This window comes from Arachis stenosperma, chromosome 6, assembly GCF_014773155.1.
Source record: "Arachis stenosperma cultivar V10309 chromosome 6, arast.V10309.gnm1.PFL2, whole genome shotgun sequence".
Taxonomy (NCBI): Eukaryota; Viridiplantae; Streptophyta; class Magnoliopsida; order Fabales; family Fabaceae; genus Arachis; species Arachis stenosperma.
This window is the reverse complement of record NC_080382.1, coordinates 59,333,161-59,359,625: the sequence shown is the minus strand read 5'-3', so window position 1 is coordinate 59,359,625 and position 26,465 is coordinate 59,333,161. Positions and strand designations below refer to the sequence as shown.

At 38.6% G+C, this 26,465-nt stretch overlaps 1 long non-coding RNA gene across 1 annotated transcript; it reads right to left on the bottom strand.

Annotated features, from left to right (window-relative positions):
• Positions 1 to 21,686: 21,686 nt before the first annotated feature.
• LOC130932904 (uncharacterized) lies at positions 21,687 to 22,745 on the bottom strand. The gene is made up of 4 exons (XR_009067560.1): positions 22,584 to 22,745; positions 22,392 to 22,470; positions 22,070 to 22,287; positions 21,687 to 21,879 (listed from the first exon to the last, which is right to left on the bottom strand). It is a non-coding gene; the product is annotated as an uncharacterized LOC130932904 (long non-coding RNA).
• Positions 22,746 to 26,465: the final 3,720 nt, after the last annotated feature.

Sequence of the window (26,465 nt, the reverse complement as noted above, 5' to 3'; positions counted from 1 at the left end):
TGCCTGGACCATCACTTATGTATTTTCAACGGTGGAGTTTCTACACACCATAGATTAATGTGTGGAGCTTTGCTATTCCTCGAGTATTAATGCAATTACTATTATTCTTCTATTCAATTCAGCTTATTCTTATTCTAAGATATTCGGTACACCTCAACATGATAAATGTGATGATCTGTGACACTCATCATCATTCTCACCTATGAACGCGTGCCTGACAACCACTTCCGTTCTACCTTAGATTGAGCGCGTATCTCTTGAATTCCTTAATCAGAATCTTCATGGTATAAGCTAGAATTATTGGTGGCTATTCCTAATATCCAGAAATTCTAAATCTTCTCTGTGGTATTCCGAGTAGGATCTGAGATGGGATGACTGCGACGAGCTTCAAACTCGCGAGTGTTGGGCGTAGTGACAGACGCAAAAGAATCACTGGATTCTATTCCAACATGATCGAGAACCAACAGATGATTAGCCGTGCTATGACAGAGCATTTGGGCCATTTTCACTGAGAGGACGGGAGGTAGCCATTGACGCCGGTGAAACCCGAACATATAGCTTGCCATGGAAATGAGTATGAAGGATTGGATGAAGGCAGTAGGAAAGCAGAGATTCAAGAGGCATAAAGCATCTCCATACACTTATGTGAAATTCCTACCAATGATATACATAAGTATCTTTATCTTTATTTTATGCTTTATTTATTCTTTATATTCGAAAACAATTATAACCATTAGAATCCGCCTAACTGATATTTACAATATGACCATAGCTTGCTTCACACCAACAATCTTTGTGGGATCAACCCTTACTCACGTAAGGTTTATTACTTGGATGACCCAGTGCACTTGCTGGTTAGTTGTGCGAAGTTGTGACAAAGTGTGATTCACGTTTGAGAGCTCCAAGTCTTTGGCGCCATTGTTGATGATCACAATTTCGTGCACCACGTTCCATTTTTGTATGTTTCCTTTCTATCCTTTAAGTCATTCCTGTCCTATAAAACCTGAAAGTACTTAACACACAAATCACGGTATCGAATGGTAATAAAGGATAATATTTTTAAAGCATAGGAAACATGTTTTCTCATATGTCTTATTATAAGGAAGGAATTGTAAAACCATGCAAATTCATATGAATAAGTAGGTGAAGAATTGATAAAATCATTCAATTGAGCACAAGATAAATCATAAAATAATGGTTTATCAAGAAGCTCGGCATTCAACGCCCAAAATGGAGCAAGAAGCTAGCGTTGAACGCCAGTCAGGGAGTAGAGGCTCGGCGTTCAATGCCTACAAGGGGCAGGAAATTCGAATTCCCTGGCCTCTCAGGATCAGTAGGTCCCACAGAATCTCCACCAACCCCACATTCTTCTCTTTTTTACCTTCCTTCTTCTCCATATACACTCTTTCCCATACACCTTCAACCAACCACATCCATATCACCTTTTTCTCTTCCCAACACCCTTCATTACTACCATCCATCCATTTCCACCACCCCACCCACTTCAAATTCAAAACTTTCCCTCCTAACTCCCCCATCCCATAACCGAACCTTAACCCAAATCCTCTATAAATACCACCTCATTTACCCCTTCATACCCACACTTACACAAATGTCATACACCATAAGCCCCCCCACTTGGCCGAAAGCCTTCTCCATCACTTCTCCAACTCTTTATTCCTTCTTTTACTATCCTCTTTTTCTCCTGTTATTTTGCTCGAGGACGAGCAAAGCTTTTAAGTTTGGTGTTGGAAAAGCCTTGCTTTTTGCTCTCCATTCAGCTAGAATTGTCATATAAGGAGACATCCCCATTGAGGAGGACAAGCCCATCACTAAAAGAAGGATGGAGCATGTTAGAGAACCGGCACATGAATCACATCAAGAGCATGTGGATGTTTCTCAACAAGAAGTCATTGAGATGCATTAAGGGATGCATTTACCTCCCCAAGGTTATTGGGATCAACTGAATACTTCTCTAGGAGAATTAAGCTCCAACATGGATCAGCTGAGGATGAAACACCAAGAGCATTCTACAATCCTTCATGAAGTAAAAGAAGATCAAAGAGCTATGATGGAGGAACAATAGAGACAGGGGCGTGACATAGAAGAAATCAAGCGCTCCATTGGATTCACTAGAGGAAGCAGTAGCCGCCGTCACTAAGGTGGTCACATCCTATTGCCCCCTTTGATTATGGCATTTTTCTATTCTCCATTGTATTGCATTGTCTGTTTCCTGTTTCCAAGTGCATGATCATCCTTTGTTTTGTCTTAAGATATGAAATATTCCATGCATCTCACACCATACTTAAAAGAAAAACTTTATTTGAAAAAAAAAAGAAAAGTAAGATGCATGAACTCAAGTTATATAATAAGAATAGTCCAATTATTTGATGTGGTAGCATTGCTTTTACTTTTTGAATACATGAATTAACAGTGCATATTTGATCTTAAAGTTAAATGTGTTGGTTCTTGAAAGAATGGCAGAAAAGGTGAAGTATTATTGGTAATCTGAAAAATCCAATTATTGATTCTTGAAGCAAGAGAAAGCAGCAAAAAGAAAGAAAAAGAGAAAGAAGCGAAAAAAAATGTGCAAAAGAAATTAGAAAGAGAAAGAAAAAGAAAAAGCCAATAGCTCTTTAAACCAAAAGGCAAGAGCAAGGATCCAAGTCTTTGAGCATCAATGGTTAGAAGGGCTTAAAAGGAACAAAATCTTGGCCTAAAAAGTTCAAATGAACTCCTTCCCCTAACTAAATGCTTGTGGTGTGAAGGTGTCAAGTGAAAAGCTTGAGACTGAGCAGTTAAAGTCGTGATCCATAGCAAAAGAGTGTGCCTTAGAACTCTAGACACCATTGGCTGGAGATTCTAGTAAAGCTGAATCACAATCCTAAGGGGTTCACCCAGTTAAGTGTCTGTGGCGTTTATGTATCCGGTGGTAATACTGGAAAACAAAGCGCTTAGGGTCACGGCCAGACACTAAAAGGAGCTGTGTTCAAGAATAAAAAAGAACTAAACAAAGAGAGTCAATAATACCATCCGGATTCTGAATTCCTAAGGACACCAACACTTTTGAGCTTCAAGGGATATTGAGATGCCAAAACTATTCATAAGTAAATGGTTACTAGCCCCGCTCATCAATTGGAATTGAGCTTCATTGAAGACTCTTAGATTTATTGTATCCTTATCGTCTTTCTGATCCTACTTTGTTTTGGTTGCTTGGGGACAAGCAACAGTTTAAGTTCAGTGTTCTGATGAGCGGATATTTTATACGCTTTTTCGCATCAATTTCATATTGTTTTAGTTATGTTTTGTTTAAGTTTTATTATATTTTCATAGATTTTAGTGCTAAATTCACATTTTTTGGATTCTACTTTGAGTTGTGTTTTCTGATGATTTCAGGTAATTTCTAGCTGAAATTGAGGAGCTTTGGCAAAGTCTGATTCAGAGACAAGGAAAGCGTAGCAGATGCTGTCAGATTCTGACCTCCATGCACTCAATCGAGCATTTTTTTGGAGCTACAGAGGTCCAAATGACACAGTCTTAACACTGTTGAAAACCAAGCTTCCAGAACTTTCTAGCAATATATAATGGTTTATACTTTTCTTCGAAGGAGCCTACTCATACTGGGCGTTGAATGCCAAGGAGCTACCCCCTGGCTGGCATTCAACGCCCCAAGGAGACAAGCCAGCGTTGAACGCCCAAGAACCACCCCCTTTGGGGCGTTCAACGTCCACCAAGAGGTAAGGCAGCGTCAATCACTCCCTAGTGGGCATTCAACTTCCATTCCTCAAATTTGGACGCCAAGCTCAGCCCAAGTACTTGATGTGCGGAAAACGATCCGACACAAAACTCACCGGCAAGTGCACCGGGTCGCATCAAGTAATAATAACTCACAGGAGTGAGGTCGATCCCACAGGGATTGAAGGATTGAGCAATTTTAGTTTAGTGGTTGATTTAGTCAAGCGAATCAAGATTTGGTTGAGTGATTTGTGATTTGCAGAATTTAAATTGCATGGAAAGTAAAGGGAATGGGTAAATTGCATGAAATTTAAGAGAAATGAAATTTAAAGTGCTGAATCTTAAAGAGCAAGAAATTAAATGGCAGAAACTTAGAACACAAGAAATGTAAATTGCAGAATCTTAAATTGCAAGAAATGTAAATGGCTTGAATTGTAAAGGGAGTTGGGAGTTGGATTTGCAGAAATTAAACAAGGAAAAGTAAATTGCAACAAACAGAGAAAATAGAAGATGACTTGGGGTTAATCGGATCCAAAACAGAAATGTAATTGAGCTTGAAAGGCATTAAACAAGGAAAGTAAAATTGGAATTCAGATCTCAGGACCCAAGAGACTAGATAACCAAGTCTAGATCTCAATCCCTTCCTAGATCCAACGAAAGCAATTGCAAAGGAAATGAGGAATTGTAAATTGCAATGAAAGTAGATGAAGAAGCAATCAATCAGAATCGGAAATTCAATTGTGCAGTAAAATGAAACAGAGAGAGATCTTAGGATGAGATTGAAACAGAATTCCTTCAATTCTCCAATCCAAGATCCAAGCAAATGTAATTGAAATTGAAAGCAATAAAACTAAGAGGAAGAGAAGTGAATTCTCCTTCCCCGAGACTAAGAAACTCCAAATCACTCAATACCCAAAAGCTTTCCTAAAACTATTCTGAAAACTCAAAGAGAGAGCTCCCAAAAGAAAAGCCTTTTTGAATAACTTGAATTCTATCCTATTTATACACTTTCTTCAAATGATCTTCAAGCCTTGAGTTGGGCCTTTGCTCATGGTGGACTTAGGTTGAGAGAGGCCTTGGTTGATTGCTCTTGGAGTTTGGAGAGGAATCAAAGTGAACCAATTGAACCGGGTTGGAGTTTTGCAAAAGTTTGAGTAAAAGTTTGAGTAAAAGTTTGAGGCTAACTTTTACTCCAACTTTTCATATCAGCTTCCCCATTTTGCTGATACCAACGTTGGTGCAAAATTTAGGGGTCTAACTTTTACTCCAACGTTGGCCTCTTCAATTGCACTCATGGCGCCAACGTTAGCCCAAAAGTTAGAGGCTAACGTTGGCGCAAACTTTTGCTCCCCCTTTGTGATTTTCATGCGCCAACGTTAGCCCAAAAGTTAGGGGCTAACGTTGGCGCAAACATTTGGTGCCCAGGGAGTGATTTTCATGTGTCAACGTTAGCCCAAAAGTTAGGGGCTAACGTTGGGGCAAACTTTTCACCCAAAAGTTTGTGCAAAAGTTTGAGGCTAACTTTTGGTCCAGCTTTTTGCTTCCTGGTTCATTTTCACTTATTCCATTGTCCTCTCTTACTCTAGCCATTCCTTCTTGCTTCAACCTTTCTCCAAGCTTTCTTCACCTATCATTAATCAACCAAACACATCAAAGCTATGCTCAAAATCATGAGATATTCATTCTTTCACAATATGTAACAAATATAGCATAAAACCTCATGAAATTGCATTAACTCATCTATGGTTGATTCAATCAAAGGAAGCATGAAAATCTACCCAAATTGGCTTGCTTAGAGCTCAAGAAAGTGCATAATTCAAGTGAAAACAAAAGAAAAAGACTAGTGAAACTAGGCTAAGATGACTTGTCATCACAACACCAAACTTAAAGCTTGCTTGTCCCCAAGCAAGAAATGAATTATGCTCAGAGGTTCTTTCAATTAAGATGGATTGAAGAACACTTGTAAAGTACAGTGAGTGAAGTGATTAAGTAACAGTGGGGTGAACTCTAAATTATATGCTCATGCAAGGGCTTCAGTGCTCACTAGTCTTTACATATTGGGGGTCGTAGGTCTTAGAATTTTCATCCGAATGGTATCATAGAGATCTCTTTATATGTAATCACCTTGAAGCAGCTTATAGTTTCTGTGCTTTGGCCTCGACTCTAAGTGTCATGTCTCAAGGCGGCTCTTTAAATAAGCTTTCAATCAATACTCCTAAACCAGTTGGTTTTAAGGTATTAGGTGTTAAAGCACCCCTAAGGATTTACTTGCTCAAGCCTCTTTCCTTGACACACTTCGACTACAAGCATTTACTAGGATAACAACTCTTTGAGTTTTTGTTTCTTTCTTTCTTTTTCTGCCTAGTAATTGATGCTCAGAGCCTTGGGCCATGTTCTTTTTGTTTGTGTATTTTCTTTACTTTTCTTTTTGTTTTGTTTGCTGCTTCTCGGATCAATTGATTTTTGAGAATCTCCACAATACTTCTTTGAACTTCATATCCTTCCTATGAGCTCCCATGCAAGTTTTCACAAGCATGTAACCTCAATACATAATCATACAACTAGAACCACCACTTCTCCTAATCTTTTACTTACCTCAAAATTGTTTAATTCCTCAATCCTCTTTTCAAAGAACTTTCATGTGATGCATTCTTGAAAATTGAGTGCAAACAAGTTTTGAAGATAAGAATGTTGTGAATAATCAAGTGTCTTGCTTATTGAATATTAAAGAAAGACTATGCTATGCAGGCATGGGTATATAAAGAAAACTATACTATGCAGACAGGCAGGACAAATAAGGATACAATCCAACTTTCAATTACAGCAATATTTGATGTAAAACAATTACTTAACAATACATCCTGTTGGAGTTCACTTGCTTTCCTTCTTCTCATCATCATCAATGCTGACTTTCATGTTCATCTGTCACCTCTTTGGTTGATGATGCTAAACTTCTCCAAAAGTTTGTATGATATCCTGCAGTGATATTGGAAGTTGCTTGTTCCCCAAGCACTTAGAAACAGTGGTTAGTCTGCATGATTTATTTGTGGGCTTTTTGAACTTACTTTGGTGTGGAAACACCAAACTTAGTACCTTGCCAAAGGTTTTCATTAATCATGTGTGAAATTCTTTTTTTTTTTTTCAAAAGTAATAAGGCTAAAAACTAGAAAACAGCAAAAGAGTTAACTAATTCATTCAGTATGCTTGAAGCCCATATTATGCATAAGGTGAGAATGTGTGTTATAATGGGATTTTGGTGGAACACCAAACTTAGAATTCTTCATTCTCCCTTAGATTGTTTTGGTGTGCAACACCAAACTTAGCTTCTTGCAATCTAGATAAAACTAATTAACCGTTTTATTGAATTAGATATGAAAAGATGGTTACCTCTGGTTGGGTTGCCTCCCAACAAGCGCTCTTTTATTGTCACTAGCTTGACATCCTCTGTGCTTGCTCAGCTCAGATTCTGTGCTTCCTTCTCTTTGTCCCCTTGTCCTCCTAAGTGAGACTTTGCCTTATGATGTTCATCCTGGATGAGTGATTCTTTTCCTTTAGCCTTCTTCTCACTTACTTCTGTGAGGTTCTTAGCTAATTGTTCCATTTGCCTCTCAATTCTCCTGAGTGAGGCCTCATGATTCTTGCTTATCATCTCTTGATGTTTCATCATTCTCTCTACTGTGATTTCCAGCTTAGTGATCCTCTGAGAGTCCTGTGAGATTGGTTGATTGTTGGGAGTTGGGGGTTGGAAGGGTGGGTAGTGTGGTGGTATGTATTGATTGTTGTTGGTAGGGTGGTGTTTTTGTAAGGTTGGGAAATTGGGGTTGTTGTAGTTGAAGTCCCTTTGTTCCTGATGTTGACATTCCCTCATTCTTAAATAAGAATGTGGTTTCCATGGTGGAAATTGTGCCTTCACTGTAGCCGAATGCAGAAAATCAATTTGTCTAGATATTGACTCCAATTATTGCTGAGTTTGATCGTGCAGCTGCTTGTTTTGATTCATGATTGCCTTCACTCCTTCAAGATTCATTAATTCCTTTTCTAAAATTGCATTCTCTTGTTTTTCAAACGAGTGTTGATTGTTGACTTCTTTGTCCTTGAAATTTGCAGTTCCTTGGGCAATTGATGTTGCTTTGAGTAGGCCATCTGAGAAGTAGTCCACTGCTTTTCTTGTTTCTGGGGTTAATCCTTCATAAAAAACTCGAAAACCCACTTTGTCAGTTGCTTTCTTGTATCTTTCCCACGCCATGAAGAGTGGTTCTTCTTCTCTTTGTGTGAATGGATGTTCTCCCTCTTTCAACTTGATGGTCTGTTGGGATGAGGAGAATTTGGCCAGAAATTTGGTAACCAAATCGTCCCAACTAGTAATACTTCCCTGGGGAAAGGTTTCGAACCATTGTGCAGCTTCATCCATTAGTGAGAAGGGAAATAGCAAGAGCTTACAGGTGTCATGATTTACACCATCGGGGTTGACAGCACCACAAGTCCTTCGAAAAATGGATATATGCTGTTCAGGATCTTCCAATGGGTTTCCACCGTAGGAACAATTTTTCTTGATTAATGTGATGAGTTGCGGTTTCATGTCGTGGTGTTCCTCTTTCTCAGAAACTCCTTCTTCAATGATATCCTTCCCTCTGGCTGCTCTTCTTTCCTGTGACATATAAATCAATCACAAGGAATACACAGTGGTATTTTTGAGAATAGAGTGTAGTTAATTGAGACAAAACCTCAAACAGTTAGCGTGTTAATAGAGGCAAATCTTTAAACAGTTAGTGGGTTAGTCAAAAATAAAGAAAAAGTGCTTGATCTAGATCACCACTTCACTTAATCATTGTCAATCTAATCAATCCCCGGCAACGGCGCCAAAAACTTGATGTGCGGAAAACAATCCGACACAAAACTCACCGGCAAGTGCACCGGGTCGCATCAAGTAATAATAACTCACAGGAGTGAGGTCGATCCCACAGGGATTGAAGGATTGAGCAATTTTAGTTTAGTGGTTGATTTAGTCAAGCGAATCAAGATTTGGTTGAGTGATTTGTGATTTGCAGAATTTAAATTGCATGAAAAGTAAAGGGAATGGGTAAATTGCATGAAATTTAAGAGAAATGAAATTTAAAGTGCTGAATCTTAAAGAGCAAGAAATTAAATGGCAGAAACTTAGAACACAAGAAATGTAAATTGCAGAATCTTAAATTGCAAGAAATGTAAATGGCTTGAATTGTAAAGGGAGTTGGGAGTTGGATTTGCAGAAATTAAACAAGGAAAAGTAAATTGCAACAAACAGAGAAAATAGAAGATGACTTGGGGTTAATCGGATCTAAAACAGAAATGTAATTGAGCTTGAAAGGCATTAAACAAGGAAAGTAAAATTGGAATTCAGATCTCAGGACCCAAGAGACTAGATAACCAAGTCTAGATCTCAATCCCTTCCTAGATCCAACGAAAGAAATTGCAAAGGAAATGAGGAATTGTAAATTGCAATGAAAGTAGATGAAGAAGCAATCAATCAGAATCGGAAATTCAATTGTGCAGTAAAATGAAACAGAGAGAGATCTTAGGATGAGATTGAAACAGAATTCCTTCAATTCTCCAATCCAAGATCCAAGCAAATGTAATTGAAATTGAAAGCAATAAAACTAAGAGGAAGAGAAGTGAATTCTCCTTCCCCGAGACTAAGAAACTCCAAATCACTCAATACCCAAAAGCTTTCCTAAAACTATTCTGAAAACTCAAAGAGAGAAAGCTCCCAAAAGAAAAGCCTTTTTGAATAACTTGAATTCTATCCTATTTATACACTTTCTTCAAATGATCTTCAAGCCTTGAGTTGGGCCTTTTCTCATGGTGGACTTGGGTTGAGAGAGGCCTTGGTTGATTGCTCTTGAGTTTGGAGAGGAATCAAAGTGAACCAATTGAACCGGGTTGGAGTTTTGCAAAAGTTTGAGTAAAAGTTTGAGTAAAAGTTTGAGGCTAACTTTTACTCCAACTTTTCATATCAGCTTCCCCATTTTGCTGATACCAACGTTGGTGCAAAAGTTAGGGGTCTAACTTTTGCTCCAACGTTGGCCTCTTCAATTGCACTCATGGCGCCAACGTTAGCCCAAAAGTTAGAGGCTAACGTTGGCGCAAACTTTTGCTCCCCCTTTGTGATTTTCATGTGCCAACGTTAGCCCAAAAGTTAGGGGCTAACGTTGGCGCAAACTTTTGGTGCCCAGGGAGTGATTTTCATGTGTCAACGTTAGCCCAAAAGTTAGGGGCTAACGTTGGGGCAAACTTTTCACCCAAAAGTTTGTGCAAAAGTTTGAGGCTAACTTTTGGTCCAGCTTTTTGCTTCCTGGTTCATTTTCACTTATTCCATTGTCCTCTCTTACTCTAGCCATTCCTTCTTGCTTCAACCTTTCTCCAAGCTTTCTTCACCTATCATTAATCAACCTAACACATCAAAGTTATGCTCAAAATCATGAGATATTCATTCTTTCACAATATGTAACAAATATAGCATAAAACCTCATGAAATTGCATTAATTCATCTATGGTTGATTCAATCAAAGGAAGCATGAAAATCTACCCAAATTGGCTTGCTTAGAGCTCAAGAAAGTGCATAATTGAAGTGAAAACAAAAGAAAAAGACTAGTGAAACTAGGCTAAGATGACTTGTCATCAGTACTCAACCAAAGTGGGCCCAAGCATGGATTTTCGCTCCTCTAGTCTAGTTTATCATACTTTTTGCACTTCTTAGTTATTAGATTAGTATTTAACGGAGAAGATCACCCATGTTTAGAATCTTCTTCCACCCTATTTTTGAATACACTATTTTCTGTAAAGCATGAAAAACTAAACATCCTAAGTTAGGGTTAGGAGCTTTGCTAATTCTCATGGATTAATAATATTACTGTTTCTATTTCAATACAGGTTTGATTCCATTCTCTTGTGCATTTTCATTCTTCATCCAATGAATTGAGGATGACCCGTGACAATCATCCTTGTTCTACATGGGTTCCATGTGAGTCCTGACCCGGATAGCATTGAACTACAGCTAGAGAGTACACTGCAGATTCTAAGAGCGTGCCTGGGCGACTTTGGATACGTGACATAAATTTCGGTTGACCGTGGGTTACTGAGGTTTCTGTGGTGTTAAAGCTAGAGTCTAAGAAGCAGCATTCCCTAATCCGGAAGATTCGATCTTGTCTGTAGCGTTTTGAGTAGGATCGCGAAGGGGAGTGGATTGCTTAGGTTTTCACCTTCGACTATCATGGAAAGCCATGAGTTAACTTGATAAGGATGCTTCATGAGTTGTTCGGACATGGTGGACTGCTATGGTTTAGAAGAGACTAACTTGATGAGGATGCTACATGAGTTAGTCAATTACGGCTGCCATTGAATGAATAATTTGTTATTGAAATACATAGTACGAAAATTTAATCCAGAAAGAATACGCATCTACGAAGCCTTAACTGAATATCTATCATTGCTTTTACACTAATCTGGTATTTCGTTTCCTTTACTATTTTATTTATGCTTTTAAACAAACAACCATCTTTTCTAATCGCTTGACTATGATCTACATGAGTTAGATATTGCTTGCTCAATCCGACAATCTCTGTGGGATTCAACCCTCACTCACCTGAGGTATTACTTGGACGACCCGGTGCACTTGCCAGTTCAGTTGTGCGGAGTTCAATTTCGTGCACCAAGTATGTAGGTTACGTATGTCTTAGGTGAGAACTTAGGTTAAGCAAAGATTCAAATTTTAGCTCACTTGGCCATACAAATAATTGCTGATTGGTTAGATAAAGAACAAAATTTAGAAAGCATGATTAGGGGGGAATTAAGTGGATTAACCCTAAACACTTGAGCTATTAGAGTGCATATACACATTCGGTGAGGGTTCAATTACTCAATTCCATATTTTCATCTTTGATCAGGAATATCCTACTCAGACATAGGCTTTGGTACATGCTCTTCCATCGGATCAAGCTCAGGGACCACCTGATCCTCAGGCTGATCAGGGTGCTAATGAGGTACAGGTCAATCATGGAATGGGTGAAATAGAGCATCAGGATGAAACCAATGCAATGGGAAATCATAATGCATATCGAGGTTAAAGAGAAGAGTGTTAATCAAATAACGGAGAGGGTGGTCACGCAGAATGTACATACGGATCCTAATCTCTATAGCTACTATGTAAAACCTATGCTGTACAAGATCCTCATATACGTATGGAGGTTCCATCTCATAAAATAGGATGCCCGTCTCCATCTGATGGGGAAGTAACGAAGGGGTAAGAACTGGGGGGTTCTTAGTAGGATCGAGGGTAGTTAGTTAAGTCAGGATTAGCGCAGTTCAATTAATTCATAGTCAAATATACAAGAATCATAGAGATATAGCCAGTCACAACAATTCAAAATACCATTAAAGAATGCACAAACACAAAGAGACAATCACAAAATTTTTGCATTATCAAGTAAAATGCAAATGCACAGCAAGGATGATACATGTTTAGTCCTATCGCAGGTAATGAGCTTATTTGTCAGTTTCGACCTGCACCCGACGCAATCTAACGCGCAAGTTGGATAAGGCATTCTGGCGACATAACTTCTGCAAGTGTTTATTTCTTGTAGGTGCTGATTCTCAAGCTGAAGTATGTCGAACATGACATCTGCAAGTACTTGTAGGCGCCGATTCTCCAGCTGAAGCATCTAACTCCTTTTCCTGGAAGACATTCCATATTTACAGGCGTCCTCGCACAGTCATTCACACATAAAGCCCACAGCTTGTTAACTTTTATCCTTTGTTAACAAAACCATACTATCGTCACCTTCTCGTGACTTTTCCATAATCACACGTGACGATTTATTGTCTCTTTTTCTTTAGTATTTTACTTATTTATCCTTAATAGTTCAAACTATCTTCACATTGTTCTCTCATCATCCACTACGTATTTTATGGAAAGAGAATCATAAGATTCTTAAATTAAGTTTGTGACTCTAAATCTTTTAAAAAGGGTATTTTTTATTCTGTTCTATCTTACCATTAATAATATCGTTAATGATAATATATTTACTAAATAATATTCTAAATTAATAACAATAATAATGATTTTTCGTAATACAAATTTTTTCAGTGAGAAATTGCCAAAATCCTACGTCTATACAAAATCAAGATAACGGGACTCCAGAGAAGCTTTTTGATCGAACAACTGAAAAAGAAAATGTCAAAAACTGACTATGCTTCCTGTTATACCAACCGGCTGAACCATGCAAACTTAGGGGAAATTCCACTGACAGCTTCTCCCAAAAAAATTGATGTCAACGTATAGAGTTACGGATCACAAGAAATCGAAGGCGGAAATTTGGTTTCTATGAAGAACATGTTCTTCTTACTCTTGGCCTTCCTTCCTTCTTTTCTTTCCAAGTTCGGCGAGAATGATGATGACTAAATCCTGATGGTGATGAATGATGATTTGTAGTGTTAAAGCATTATTAGTTGTCAAGGTTATATATATGTATATATTCATATAAGCCAAGTTTTTAATTTCTTTGTTTTTTTCCCTTAATGGCTTCAGCCAAAGTGAATGGAACTAAGGTAATGATAATGATTAATGGTGATTTAGTTGCCAGGTGTTAAGTTCTGAAGCTGCTGAGTCAGCGGTTCAAGTTATAAATATCCTAAACGAATAATTATGAAAATTGAATATATTAAAACACAAGTAATAACATATATATAGAGTTAAATATATAAGAGTTACTAATATAAATGATATTAGTAACTTACGAATAGAATATATTTGATGAAGCATTAGCAACTCTAAGCTCATCAACAAATACCAATAATTATTTATATCGGCAAATATCGAACTTCATAATAATAATAAGGAAAAACTACCATTTGTACCCATAAATTTTGTGAACGCTGACAAAAGTATCCATCAAACAAGAAAACTAATGTTGTACCCATGAAAGATGGGTTTCGTGTGACAATAGTACCCAAATCGTGATTTTTTGTTGACTTTTTAATAAAATTCTCAAATTACCCCTTCTATCTTCTTCCCCAAATTCCTAATTTCACAACCTTCATCCTTCGTCTTCCTCGTCTGCTGCTGCCAGCCACCAGGCATGATCTCTTTGGCGCTTGGGAACATCAGCAGCAAGAAGCTATTGTTGTTGGATAAAGGCGAGTTGCTGCTGCCTCTCGCGGCACTTGGAAGCGGGAACCCAAGTGCTCTTCACATGGGTTTGGCAATCGAAGCCACGGCTCTTGCAGCATGTCCTCCACCGCATGTGAGAGCAATCCTTCTTCGCTTGATTCCGCAGTCCTGGCAGCTAATCCCACCTGCTCCACTTCCTGCTCCACTTGCTGCTCCGCTCCCCACGGCCGACACCGTCACCAGGAAGGCCGATCTCGAGGGTGACTGATCGTCGGACACGGTGGTTGGACCCTGGTGTGCGAAATTGTGATCACTACTTTTCACAACTCAAATAATCCCTAGTAATGGCCCCAAAAACTTGGTGCTCAATACCATGGCATAAACACAACTTTGCACAACTAACCAGCAAGTGCACTGGGTCGTCCAAGTAATAAACCTTACGCGAGTAAGGGTCGATCCCACGGAGATTGTTGGTATGAAGCAAGCTATGGTCACCTTGTAAATCTTAGTCAGGCAGACTCAAATGGGTATAGATGATGAATAAAACATAAAGATAAAGATAGAGATACTTATGTAATTCATTGGTAGGAACTTCAGATAAGCGTATGAAGATGCCTTCCCTTCCGTCTCTCTGCTTTCCTACTGTCTTCTTCCAATCCTTCTTACTCCTTTCCATGGCAAGCTTATGCAAGGGTTTCACCGTTGTCAGTGGCTACCTCCCATCCTCTCAGTGGAAATGTTCAACGCACCCTGTCATGGCACGGCTATCCATCTGTCGGTTCTTGATCAGGCCGGAATAGAATCCAGTGATTCTTTTGCGTCTGTCACTAACGCCCCGCCTTCAGGAGTTTGAAGCACGTCACAGTCATTCAATCATTGAATCCTACTCAGAATACCACAGACAAGGTTAGACCTTCCGGATTCTCTTGAATGCCGCCATCAGTTCTAGCCTATACCACGAAGATTCCGGTTAAGAAATCCAAGAGATAAACATTAGAGCCTTGTTTGCTTGTAGAACAGAAGTGGTTGTCAGGCACTCGTTCATAGGTGAGAATGATGATGAGTGTCACATAATCATCACATTCATCATGTTCTTGGGTGCAAATGAATATCTTAGAACAAGAACAAGCGGAATTGAATAGAAGAACAATAGTAATTGCATTAATACTCGAGGTACAGCAGAGCTCCACACCTTAATCTATGGTGTGTAGAAACTCCAACGTTGAAAATACATAAGAACAAGGTCTAGGCATGGCCGAATGGCCAGCCTCCCAATGATCTAAGATAGCATAAAATGAAGATAGCTACCCCGATATCTCAATACAATAGTAAAAGGTCCTACTTATAGAAAACTAGTAGCCTAGGGTGTACAGAGATGAGTAAATGACATAAAAATCCACTTTCGGGCCCACTTGGTGTGTGCTTGGGCTGAGCAATGAAGCAATTTCGTGTAGAGACTCTTCTTGGAGTTAAACGCCAGCTTTTATACCAGTTTGGGCGTTTAACTCCCATTTAGGTGCCAGTTCCGGCGTTTAACGCTGGAATTTCTGAGGGTGACTTTGAACGCCGGTTTGGGCCATCAAATCTTGGGCAAAGTATGGACTATCATATATTGCTGGAAAGCCCAGGATGTCTACTTCCCAACGCCGTTGAGAGCGCCCCAATTGGGCTTCTGTAGCTCCAGAAAATCCACTTCGAGTGCAGGGAGGTCAGAATCCAACAGCATCTGCAGTCCTTTTCAGTCTCTGAATCAGATTTTTGCTCAGGTCCCTCAATTTCAGCCAGAAAATACCTGAAATCACAGAAAAACACACAAAATCATAGTAAAGTCCAGAAAAGTGAATTTTAACTAAAAACTAATAAAAATATACTAAAAACTAACTAAATCATACTAAAAACATACTAAAAACAATGCCAAAAAGCGTACAAATTATCCGCTCATCAGACCCACTCCTAGAGCAGCCGCAGAACTGTAAAGATCTTGGTGGAAGAGAGGTCTTGCTTGGGGAATGAGGTCGTGTTCCGGTTGATGATGATGATGATGATGATGGTTCCACAGCTCCAAGCCACCTCGGTACGAGGAAACGTCTTAATTCTTGTACCAGTAAAAGGTGTTGGAGGAAGGAAACGTCTTCATGCCTGGTGGCTAGCATCAATAGAGGAGGAAGACGAAGGATGAGGGTTGTGAAATTTGGAATTTGGGGAAGAAGATAGAAGGGGCAATTTGGGAATTTTATTAAAAAGTCAACAAAAAATCACAGTTTGGGTACTATTGTCACACGGAACCCATCTTTCATGGATACAACGTTAGTTTTCTTGTTTGATGGGTACTTTTGTCAGCGTTCGCAAAATTCATGGGTACAAATGGTAGTTTTTCCTAATAATAATAATAATATCTACGCTCTATTATTATTATAGCATGTAAATAAATTAATAATATAATAATAAAATTATATTATCATTTATTTTACTTCAAAATTCGAAATTGACTCATCAAAATAAAACTAATTGCTGAGAATAATATTTTTCGAAAAATATCATGCTGGCATAAAAATTCGGGTTGTTACAACCATAGACCCTTTTTTTTGTAGTGGTTACTTTTGGAGAATAGAAAACAACAATGAAAAGAAAACTGTACCGAAGAAACTGGATGTCTTCTCTGTGAATGTCATTCATTTATTTATACTTAGGGTTTCTTCTAATTCAAATTCAAAAACTAAATCTTATTTTAATCAAAATTCAAATTCAAAATTTTGCCTTAATAAAAATAAGATAACTTCTAATTAAATCAAATTCAAATCTAATTATAACAGAACCTTCTTTTTAATCTTTGAATGGAAATCAAATATCTGAGATTGTATCTTGTTGAAATTCTCATTGGCATTGCATTTGACTTGATGGTGTGTAACTGTGCTTAATCTTTGGACTGGGCATTATACGCCTCATCAGTAGCGTTACACGCTAGCTTTGTTGAATCCATGGTGTGGGACGCCCCTTCAATGGCATTACACGCCAAGGTTGGGTTGCTCTCACTAAAAAAATCTAGTTAAAATGGCGGTGTTTTTGGGTATTTACAGCGGTTTGAACCGACATTATTACTAGAAATGGTGGTTTTAAAAAGTGACGTAATTCTAGGCGTCATTCTGGTTATTACGATGGTTTTCAAAAAGCTGCCACAATTCCCTTGGTTAAAACGGCGGTTTTTAGATCAGTTAAAATGACGGTTCAAACCGCCATTATTTCCAAATAAAATGGCTTTTTCTGGTTAGTTAAAATGACGGTTCAAATCGCCCTTATTTTCAAGGTAAACACGGCGTTTTTGGTTGGTTAAAATGACGTTTAAGAACTATCATTTTTACCCTAACAGAGTAGCATTTTGATTGGTTAAAATGACATTTTTGGTTGGTTAAAACGGCGTTTTTGAACCGCCGTTTTCACCCTAATAATGACATTTTTATTGGTTAAAATGGCATTTGAAACCACTATTTTTTCTGGATTAAAATGGTGTTTCATATTGTTTAAAATGGCAATTACAAACCGTCGTTTTTACCGGATAAAAGTTATATTTTTCTATATTTTAAAAAGACAGTTTTTACTATTATTTTTATCGTGCTAAACAGATAATTTTTTATTAAAATTTCACCATAACAAAATCATAATCCATAAACAAAATATTATATAACTCAAACAAAGTCTTAAACATAATATATCATTTCTTAGTAATAACTCCTATACAAAGGTTTTAACATATAGCTCTTAATACATCAAATTTCCATCATAAAAAATCACACTGCTCTATTACTCGCTTTAAAAGATCTACTTCCTTGTTCTTTTAGCAATGGAATCTCACTCTCTTGATCCAATTCCTACAATAAAAGTATAATTTGAAAACATAATAAAAAAGAATAAATAAATAAACCATTAACTTGAATAGCACAAAACAAATTAAAAAAATGACACAAAACAAATTAAAAAAAATGAGACAAATAATATCAAAGTCAAGCCAAGAGAAGTACTTACATCAGCAACCAAATTAAAAGGGGTGTCCCTATATCACAAAAAAATGCTACTTTATTTAATTAACCCAACTGTTTATAGAAATTGAAAAGAACGAATTACGTTGGCCATCTTAGAAGCCTGCTTTCTAGGAGCATATTTTGTCTTAATGAGTGTAAAAACAACTGACTCTAGTGCAGGGCAGCATTTAATATAGTGTGCCTTCAAAAGTTTATGAAAGCTCTCTCGAACAACAGCTTCTATAGCACCAGCATTTTCTGAAAGAGAAAAGATGAATTTAAGGCAGTCTAATTTTAGAGGATTCAGTGTTACTATTTAATAGCATATAAGAGAGCTGAACCACAATTTGGAATTTAAACTTACAACGATTTATAAAGTGCCACACTTTTGACTATATTTGAGTAGAAAAATAGTAATATACTGTTACACTGGTATTTATTTTAATGGAAATACAGAAATATAATAGAAATGTAAAAGATAACAGAGGAATTTCGAGAGTCCTCTTCTCTCCTAGTCTAGGCCTTTCCAAATCTTTTCCTACCTCTCACCTAATCAGCTCCTCCTTTTATTCCCTTCCCTCAAATTAATTATCATAATTAGCATTCAACTCCTACGATTACGCCTCCTTGATTCTCTCATCTGACTAATCTAATCATCAATTATTGTCACTTATGATTACACATTTCTCTTGCCTATTATTCCTCCCTTTTCTTTATTGCTTCTTCTAGAATAATGATAAGGTAGTAAAGGGATTATTTTCTTTCCTTTGCTGCTGAGTCAGCATTTTCTCTCTCCAAGGTATGTAACAATACCTTTCCCTTGAAGCATCACCTTGTCCTCAAGGTGGACCGAAGGAAAGGCTTCTTGAATTGCAGCTGTATGATGACAGTTGCAGCTCTTCCTGCTCAGGTTCCCCTGTATGGGACTCTTGGTTCATCCCTACGTCTCCTTCTGCCTCCTCTTCTGCATCTTCTCCTAAGAGTATGATTTGATAGTGCTTCATGGAGCACCTATGATCAGGTCCCCACTTCTCTCCACATCTAAAGAACAACCCTTTCCTCTGTCTCTCTGCCTAGTCTTCGTTCGAGAGCCGCCGTGTGCCACTATTATGAGTCGTCTGCGAATGAGAAGCGTTGTTCCCGCCATTTAAACTGGTGGTAAGGCCTGTACGAGGAGTAGGGGTGCCTCTGTTTGTGTTGGATCCAATCTCGCCCCTTGATTCGCTGCTGCCGTCGTGGGTGTTGTACTTCGCCGAACTAGAATTTTTGAAAATTCCAAATCTAGCTCCCACTGAACCAGATCCGCCTGATCCATTCCCTTTTGGCAGCCCCTCCACCCTCTTGCCATTAGGGTCAACCCCGTCTCCTTCCATGCTTGATTTCTCCATTCAATAGCCATGGCTCTATCCATTAAAGCTAGTAAATTATCGAACTGAACCACCTCCAATTCTGCCTGAATTTCCTTTTTGAGTCCATTGACAAAGATGCACATGAGAGCCTCTATTCCCAGGTTTCTCTGCGTTCGTGCTGCAGCCTCAAACTCTCGCCTATACTGAGCGACGTCCTCCACCTGTTTCACCTCAAGTAACGGAGCCATGGGGTTGAGAGCAGCTCCAGGTTGAAAACGTTTCAATAAGTCCTCCTTGAATCGTCTCCATGTCTGAAATGGTGTGTATTCTTCCCACTATTCGAACCAGGTGAGGGCCTCCCCTTCCAAAGCCATTGTTGCAAAATCAAGCCTCTGCGCCGGAACTACTCCGATTACCCTGAAGTAGCGTTCCATTCTCACCAACCAGCCATTCGGATCCTCCCCCGAGAATACCGGTAAGTCAAGCTTTCGAATTGGTTCGAATCGCCTCTGCTCTTCTTCTCCTGCACCGTTCCCTTCTACCCTCTCGTCATCTTGCTCGTTCCTTCCACCGTCATTTTCTCCTCCGGTGTCGTTAGCACCAGCACCTCCACCTTGGTGCTGTTGAGGTAGCAACTCCCTCATTTGTCTCAACATCTTTGCTGAGAATGCCTCCAAGGATCGTTGTTGAGCTTCTTGTAACTCCTCAATCCATTTCTCCACCGCCTCCAACCTTGACTCCATGGCAGCTCGCGTGGACACCATGCACAGAACACCCAGAACCGGTGCTCTGATACCAGTTGTTACACTGGTATTTATTTTAATGGAAATACAGAAATATAATAGAAACGTAAAAGATAACAGAGGAATTTCGAGAGTCCTCTTCTCTCCTAACCTATGCCTTTCCAAATCTTTTTCTACCTCTCACCTAATCAGCTCCTCCTTTTATTGCCTTTCCTCAAATTAATTATCATAATTAGCATTCAACTCCTACGATTACACCTTCTTGATTCTCTCATCTGACTAATCCAATCATCAATTATTGTCACTTATGATTACACATTTCTCCTGCCTATTATTCCTCCCTTTTCTTTATTACTTTCTTCTAGAATAATGATAAGGTAGTAAAGGGATTATTTTCTTCCCTTTGCTGCTGAGTCAGCATTCTCTCTCTCCAAGGTATGTAACATATACCTCTCTTAGAAAACCCCCTTTTGTAGTGATTGGTGACAGAAGGATCAACTTGATTCACACTTATAGAACTCAGGGTTTGGTTACAAGATCTGAAGCTATAATCTAAAACATTTTGAATGAGTTAGGATTTGGTTACAGGATATAGAGTTTGTACACGTGCTACAAAAATAACCAAATGCTACCTTATCTCACATCTCACAATTGGTACAAGAATTGGGAAAGCAAACTACTGAATACATTATAAAATATAGCGATATATCTAAAAGGTAATAATAGTTCAGAGAAATATATTAGTACTACCTGCATAGCACCAGCCCCGAGCACAAGTTTACAAGTTCGTATGTGAAAAAATTTCAAAATTTCTACCACACGATGTACAACTTATGAAGAAAGTGACAGCAACAGGTTGTTCATATCACTGTACTCTGACAGCATCTTCAGCAATATTAGGCCACTAGAACCAAAGCAAGCAAATTAATGTACTTTAATTGACAAGCTGGAATACCAATAAAAAAGACTCAAACAAATCATAAAATAGAGGTGGACAATGCAGATAGGCAACATCAAAATAAGAGTAAACAAAATCAGAGATATGCATAGTAATATTGTTGATGCAAACACCTTGTAAGCACCTCTGAATCTTGGTTCTTTTGTCTCAAACAATAAAGGAGCACAAACAACTTCATCATCTTACAACATATGCATGCATTAACTAATTAAGCAATGTTAGAAACTCAACTCAATGTAGAGAGGGATAATTTTGTTATCCCGCTGGCCTTTTCTGTCTTGAAATTTATCACTGAATTCTTGATTCCCTTGTTTCTCTCACAAACAATTTGAGACAACCAAGAGAAGAAACAGTTTAAAAATATTCTATAACAAGAAAATAAATTACATCTAAAAGTAGCAGGTAGAGCCAATACATAGCAATTCTAGGATGGCCATGTTCAAGCTTGATTTGCTTCCCAGGAACATAGATCCTGTTTAAAGCACCAAGAGAAGCTTTGGCAGCTCGCACATCATAGAACTCAAATTGAATTTCACATGATTCACTTCAAGAGATTCATAGATCTGCCATTACACAATAATTACTAATGCCAAAATAATTCTTGGTAAGACACATGATGCAAAAAAGGTGAAAGCCCAGAATTAAAATTGACTTCTTTAATTTCTCCATATAATCCAAAAATATGCTTAAGTTTGTCATTTGAAACAGATGAATCAAGACCAGATATCATCACACCACCATGACCAAATATCCTTTTCTGGAGCATTGTCTAAAATGCCATCAAGTAAAGATAACACTATAAGCAAAGCAAAAGAACTTGGAACACAAAGAAACTGACAAGGGAAGAATATAGCAGTAGCTACCTTTGGAATTGAATAATGTATGTCAAGCTATTCAGATCTCAACTTATCAAAAAGCTTCTTGAGAGCAGAACCTGTGTTGAATTGAATTATAATATACTTCAATAATTGAGGACTATATAGTTATTATAATAGCCATTTTTTGTTTCAAAATTCTTCCTTATTAGTTAGCACTTGATTGATTATTTCCTCAATGAATAATGAAAGCTGTAATCATGATGCCGAAAGTATATGATATAATTGATATGTAGATGTTGTACTCACCAGCAATTCCATGGATGCAAAGATAACACATGTTTTGAACCTAGACAGATATGTATCACTGATGAATCCTCCAACTAGAGATAGCAAGAATGCAGTTCCCATGAAGTTGGTCAAGGTTGTGGCAGATTTTGTTAAGCTAAAGTTCATGAAGCCAAAGAAATATGTTACTAGGCTCACCGCATTGGCAACGAACGCCATGTTCTCTAGCCCTTCCAATGCTTCATGCACCAATATAATTACATACTTCAAATAAAAACACAACAAACTAAACATAATATAATACTGATTTGGAAGGAAGCTAGCTATGCTGTTAATTAGTTACCGTATACAAAAAGTGCAGCTCTATTTCCTCATTTCCTTCGTAGCCCTTGTTGGGCACCTACCATATCTCTACAGATTCCCTGTTGAGTAATAATCAGACCAAACTCATCACTTGATATGCTTTGTCAATATATGTTATAGGAACATTCAATTCCTGGCTCAGGTAGAACTGAAATAAAACATTAAAGATTACCATCGTTTCTTGTTCTTTCTAAGCAGAACCCGCTTCTTCTTGTGGCACTTTTACAGCTCAATCACATATGAATTGAATTTATATATGAGAAGGAGTAATTACTGGTTATTTGATATTTTGAATAGATTATTGGTTCCAAGTTTCCTAATTATAAGGTTTAAATTAAATAATAAAGCATAGCAAAACAATCCAACAACATGGCATTAGAAAAATACTGGTCACGTTGAAATTTGTAAGCTTAGTTTAACTATATATATGTCCTTGTATTAAGTTAACTTAATCATTTGTTTCTAACAAGAACAAATTATTGCATGCTGATACAGCTTAACTTGGGATTATTGGCATCTCTAAACTACTTAATTAATTCATTCATGCATGTGTTGTTGAGTATCTTGGCCAAGGCTCTAGGATTTTCAGCCTGAAAAGTTCCTTATCCAACAGAAGGTATTTTGGCACCTGTGTTCAGCTCGAAGAATCTAATTTCCTCCGCCATAATTTCTTAATTAATTAATTAAATAATTAATTCTCTTCAACGATCACTTAGCTTGCGTAATCGCTTTGGTCTTTAGTTATTAGTAAGGTAATCATCAATTAATTGTACATTAATAATGTAATTTAAATTAGTTAACACTATTTTAATCATATGGAGGAGGAAAATAAAAAAAAAAAGAAGATGAAGTAGATTACTGTGAATTGATATGGATGGTAGAACCAAATCATACAAGCTTTGTTGGAGGCAGCAATAATAGCTTTACAGCTAGAGAACCAGATTGAATCTGCAAATTGAAGCCAAATGACTAGATCTCAGAAGCTCCGCCAGAGATAGCAACAACGCCGTCACTTGCGGCAGCAAGGAGATGATGAACGGTTGTGAACAGAAAGCAAACTCTCAAATCAAGGCAAAAAATTAGATCACAGAAGCTCCACCAAAGACAACATCAACGATGTTGCTTACAGTGGTGAGGAGATGAACGGCGAAGAGTAGATGAACGGCAGCGAGAAGATGAACAGCGGCGATAAAACCTCAAATCGAAGTCAGAGAAGCAGATCTAGAACCTCTACTAAAGGCAGCAACAACGATAACGTTGCTTACAGCAACTTGGAGCTGAGCGGTGCCGAGCAAATGAATGACGGCGGAGATGAACGACGACGATAAACCTCAAATCGAAGCCAGAGAAACAGATCTAGAACCTTTGCCAAAGGCAACAACAATGATAACGTTGCTTACGGCAACTTGGAGCTGAGTGGTGGGGAGAAGATGAACGGCGACAGAAAACTAGGGTTAGGTTCGTCACATTCACACGTCACACTTATTCTCTCATTCGCAACATTACTCTTATTCTCATCCTCTCATATGCACAACAACATCACCAATGAGTCTTAGTTTTTTGTTTTTTTAAAAAAACAGAAAAGAAGACTAAAGATACTAGCGGTTTTAAACCACCATATTCTACAAAAACCGCCACCAATCACTGGAGTAATATGGCAAACCTTAATTTCTGCCGAATTTACAAAAATTATAGCGGTTACATAAAACCGCCTTAATATAAGCGTCATTTTAACCAACATTTTTTGTAGTGTCTCTAGGGCTTGGCTGTCTTCAAGGCGTGGCACAGCCTTTCAAGTCATGGCATGCCATATCTTGTGTCCTCCAGAAGTATTGCACGCCTCGTATGGCATGGCACGCCAGCTTCATGTTGCTCCAGAGGCATTGCACACCCTGCACGGCGTGGCACACCCCTGCCTTGTCCTCCAGGATGCGTTGCACACCCTTCTTGCCGTAGCACACAAGCTTTGCTTCTCCTCCAGGGATTGCATGCCTTTGTCATGGCATGGACGACGGAGCCGTCTGGCTTGAGGAAATTGTCTCTGAGTCCGATGACTCCATTGCGGTGTATCTGGAGGTTGTTGCTGCAGAGTCCAAGCTTGTCAAAGGCTCATCTGACGAGGATGTTGGAGTCTACTCCTATGTCTACTAGTATTCTTCTAACTAACCTAGTTCTAATCTTTGCCGAGATGACGAATGGGGCGTCTTCCGCCGAGGTGCCGTGTTGGCAGTCCTCGGGGGAGAATGCAATCGCCTTACCAGCGTTGTCGGTTGGGGATTGGTTCCTGACTGCCAAGATCTTGAGATCCTTCTTGAGTGCTGACTTCGATTTTCCCGGGGTGTCTTTGCCTGTGATGACATTAACGATTATGGTCGGGTCTATCTCTGGGCTTTTCCTTGGGGTTTGTCTTTGCGTCCTCGGATTGCATCCTTCTCTCTCTGGTGACCTGTCTCTTTCCGCGCGCTTCGGTTCCCAGATGATTTTGACGAACTCGGGGAGCTTGCCGTCTCGTATAGCTTGTTTGACAGCATCTTTTAAGTCGAAGCAGTCTTGTGTCCTATGTCCGTATCCTCGGTGGTAGTCGCAGTAGAGGGTTTTGTTGCCGCCTGTTCTTTCCTTGAGTTGTCGTGTCGATGACTCGGACCGCGAGAGACGCTGCGGTTGTGCCTCTTGCCGTGTTACCGTTTGGGCGACTTGTCGTGTCTTCTGCCGCTTGCGCCGTGCTGGTGTCCTCAGTTGCGGGAGGCGCTGCGATCGTTTCTCCCGCTGTGTCGTCGTTCAGGTGACCTGCCATGTCTGGCTTCATGGCGGGATCTTGATCGGGAAGTCGCGTGGCTTCCGCTTTCGACGTGGTGTTTTTCCTTAGTTGGAACTCGTCCTTCGAGTTCTTGTACCCAGAGATAGAGATCTTGAATTATCTGGACTGCCTTTTCTCCCAGATTTTCAGCGACCAGTACTTCGGGGGCCGTTTTCCTTGTTTTGCGCTGGGGTATTCTGGCGTATAGTGGTTGCTATCCTTGCATGAGGTGTCGCCTCTTTGTGATCGGGAGTTGGGTTCCTCGTTCGGGAGTTATCGTGGTGGCTTGGAGATTGCTCCTCGAAGACGTCCGCTATTCCGTCACGGTGTTGCAAGTCGCCACAGACGGCGCCAATGTACAAGATATGCCTGGTACGGGTTGAGAGATGGATCAGAAACTTGCGGGTCGAGGCGGATGCCAAATTATCTGACTGGAGCAATGGGGGTGGTACCTGCAAAGACACTCCGACGCCTAAGTCAGAATGAATATAAGAGGTATAAGCTGTGAGGAATGAATGAATACCTAGAGAGACTTGGGTCCTCTATTTATAGGTGATGGTGAATATCTTATCTTATTTTATTTGGGTAAGATAAGGGAGACGTTTGAATTCGAAAGTTGGTTAAGAGTTTCAGTGGGTCAGTTTCGGGCCTTCCGTAGGCCCGATCCGTAACAATATTAACTTTAATATAAAAAATTATTTTAACAAAATTCTCAAAAGAATTATTTACAATTTAATGTGAGGACTAAAAGAATATAACGATAAATTTAAATATATTTATTTATACATAACTATCACATATTTTCAAAATTTTAGTGTGGCAAGTGCCTCTCTCTTGATAACCTCGGTCCATCCATATATATCTTAATGCAGTAAAATTATTTTTTATTACAATAAATTTTTATATATTTATTTTTTAATGTTCATTTATTTTTAAAATGTAAAAATAGTAGTAAATCACAATACTAAACTTAAATCGAGATATCGCCATAACAATAACATGAGCAGAAGAAAATTTATTTTGAAAAACCTTTTTTTAGAGATTCCACTATAGTGCTATATATAAACCCTTAGATGAGATGAAGAAAAATATATGTTTTTATGAATAATGTTAGAGAATTAATTTTTTTAGTTATGTTTTTAATTATTTGATTTATTTTAAATTTTAAATTTTAAATTATAAACTTTTAATTCTTTAAATTTTAAATTATAAATCCTGCCTAAAAGAATTGATTAATGTTGGTTAATTAAAAAATAA